General features: G+C 41.7%; 1 non-coding gene across 1 annotated transcript; it reads right to left on the bottom strand.

Annotated features, from left to right (window-relative positions):
- Positions 1-2,264: 2,264 nt before the first annotated feature.
- LOC120072434 lies at positions 2,265-2,371 on the bottom strand. The gene has a single exon (XR_005480493.1). It is a non-coding gene; the product is annotated as a small nucleolar RNA R71 (small nucleolar RNA).
- Between the last annotated feature and the right edge of the window lie 731 nt (positions 2,372-3,102).

Genomic DNA, 3,102 nt, shown 5'->3' with positions numbered 1-3,102 from the left:
CTTATGGACTTGTAACTTGAAGCTGATAATGGGCAGAAATGCACGTTATCATAGTGCTAAGTTCTTAAACAATGTTGGCTTGTGTTGATAAAACATATTAAATTCCGTCCATTAAGCATCAATTTCATAATTTTGCGGTCGCATGCGTTCATCGCATTAGAACAGTTGATTTTTGTATTTTTTGTGCAGAATATATGATAACGCAAGGCGAAAATTGCGATCATAGGAAATCATTGGTTGAGCACAACATCAACGCAAGGCTTTGCGGTGATCGTGTTTGAAAATATTCGCCCGAGAAGGATTGCCGCAACTTGGTCAGCGCAACATGGTGGGCGCATCTGGGTGAAAGGTTAATTAATTGCGATGAGACAGAAAGCTAATGACAGTCGAATCCGAATTAAGTTGACAGTCTCAGGTACATTCAGCTTTTCAGTGACAAATATTCAGCGCATCAGTCAGGAATTAAAGCGGGCCCATCATTACAATCATGAGAGAGATGTCGGCTTCCCTCGAAAGGGCATCCTTCAGAAAAGGGGTTGATCAATTAATCAGTTCGCACGTCATTGTTCATAGTTTTCTTTCGTTATAAGGCAGACGCGAGAGAGGAGGTTATGTCGATAGATCATTCTAGTAAGCTTGGGAGAGCGCCGGAAGCTTCAAGGATAGAGAGAGGGCCGACACCTGCGGAAGCAGGAACATCTTTGGAACCGAATAGAGATTTACAGTGTAAAAGCCTCGGTCAATAAGGAAGTGTTACCAGGCTCTCTACCTTTAACTTCCATTGTTCTTTTGTACTCCACTCATTTATAAAAATGGAACTTCCTTCTCTATATTTGTTCACTATCTGTTATTTATGCATGAGTAGCTAAATCTGTTGAATGGGTTGAGAAGCATTTAGCTAGTACAACTAGGAAATCTTCATTCTATGCGATTATCTTGTATTATGTATGCTTCATTCGTCCATTAGAGATACTCGGAAGGGTAGTCTAAGGACAGGATCTAGGCTTGGGAAGGTCAGGTTAGAATCTAGGCTCGGGAGAGTCATATTAGAACGCATAATCAAGAGATAGGAGCTTAGGAATAAGCACTATTTGTTATCAATGCATCACATGCATCCTAGAGATAGGATATGATTGTATGCAGTCACTTTGCCTTTATGCATTTTGCATCATCACATAGGAAAAGAGTAGAGACTTAGGGATAAGCTCTATGGATACTTTTGCATTCAACACATGCATCCTAGACTTAGGAGCATCACATTTGCATTGGAAAATGACTTATTGTGCATGGTTGTACCATGATTGCATAGTTTGACGCATTTTCAAGTAACACTAGCTAAAGATCTTCTCAACTCATTCATCTGCATACTCAGTGTATCTATCACACAACCGACTTTTCTCAAATCCGTCGCATTTTTTTTTATTTTTCATCAACGCAATCAACAACAAACCAACAATTAATTGAGTTACCAGTCACCGCAAAGTTTTCATAAAAATTACCATTGCAATCTATTTTCACAAGTCCCTGAGTTCGACCCTGGACTTACCGAGAAACTCAGTGGAATTTACACTTGGATTCCGCTGAGGAAACTTGAGTGCACAACGCAATTTCATCACATATCATCCATAATTCACTTCATAAAAATCAAGCATCAAGTTTTTGGCGTCATTGCCGAGGACTTCGGCAAAATAGGATGCTAACAATAATTTTATTTCTTTGCAGACTCTCTATCTCTGGCGAATTACGACTCGGAGATTAAAAGAACGTTTAGACAGAGACTGAGAAACCGCCAATAGCAACCACAATCAGATAAAGAAGAGATGGTGGAGCAACCTGGAAACGGAGCACTAAATGATAACAATGTCATGGCGAATCCAATCTTGCTGGAAAATGATCGCAATAGATCCATTAGGGACTATGCATCGCCAAAGCTCTATGATTTCTCTACAGGAATCATGAGGCCTGCCCTCGACGGAAGCCAATTCGAAATGAAGCTGATGATGCTATAGATGATCCAGACTACAGAACAATTCGGAGGAAGGCGTGGCGAGGACCCACACGCCCACCTTCGAAGCTTTATTGAAATCTTCAATACTGTTGTGTTCCAAACATCTCTGCCGAAGAAGTTCGACTAACTTTGTTCCGATTTTCTCTCTGTGATCAGGCTAGGAATGGGCATATTCTCTCGAGCCGGGAGAGTCACTTTATAGGAACAGGTCGTGGAAAAGTTTATGAAGAAATACTTTCCACTTACTGAGAATGCCAGACTAAGGAAACTCATCACAAATTTTGAACAAGACATGGGCGAATTTCTCAGCGATTCCTGGGCGAGGTTTAAAAGGTTGGTCAAGGATTGTCCACACAATGGTTTGCTAGACTGCCTCCAAATGGAAATTTTTTATCATGGTTTGAATCCCGCTTCGCAGACCGCTGCCAATGCGGAAGCCGCTGGTGGTCTGCTTGATAAAACATATGACGAGGCGAAGAATGTCTTGGATCACATCTCCAAAAACCATGAAGATTGGAGGGAGATTGACCAGAGATTGAGAATCAAAGACAATGACGCAAGTAATGGTGCTATTGCTTCACTACAAAATCAGATGACCGCAATGATGAACTTAATCCAGGGAATTGCGATCAGCAGCCGAACACCGCAAAATGGGCAAATCAACGCAATCAGTCAAAACACCGCAGGGTGTGTGACTTGCGGTGATGGGCACGCGATGGAAGATTGCCCGTAAAATCCACAATTCGTTTACTTTGTGAAAAATAATCCTTTTTCGAATACTTACAACCCCGGGTGGAGAAACCACCCCAATTTTTCTTGGAAGAATCAACAACAGAATTTCCATCCAGTGGCGTAGAAAGAAGGGCCACCAGGATTCTTCCCACGCAACAACGGTCAGACAAACAATCAAGCAAGTAGCTCACAACCACCACAATCCTCTTCTTTGGAAATCCTATTGAAGCAATACATAGAGAAGAACGAAACTATGCTTCAAAGTCAGCCTACGTCCATCCGCAATCTAGAATTATAAATGGGCCAAATTGCGAGTGAACTGAAGAGTAGACCGTAAGGGGCTCTACCGAGTTCAACAGAAC

This window comes from Benincasa hispida, chromosome 2, assembly GCF_009727055.1.
Source record: "Benincasa hispida cultivar B227 chromosome 2, ASM972705v1, whole genome shotgun sequence".
Classification (NCBI taxonomy): Eukaryota; Viridiplantae; Streptophyta; class Magnoliopsida; order Cucurbitales; family Cucurbitaceae; genus Benincasa; species Benincasa hispida.
This window is presented reverse-complemented; position numbering and strand designations above follow the sequence as displayed.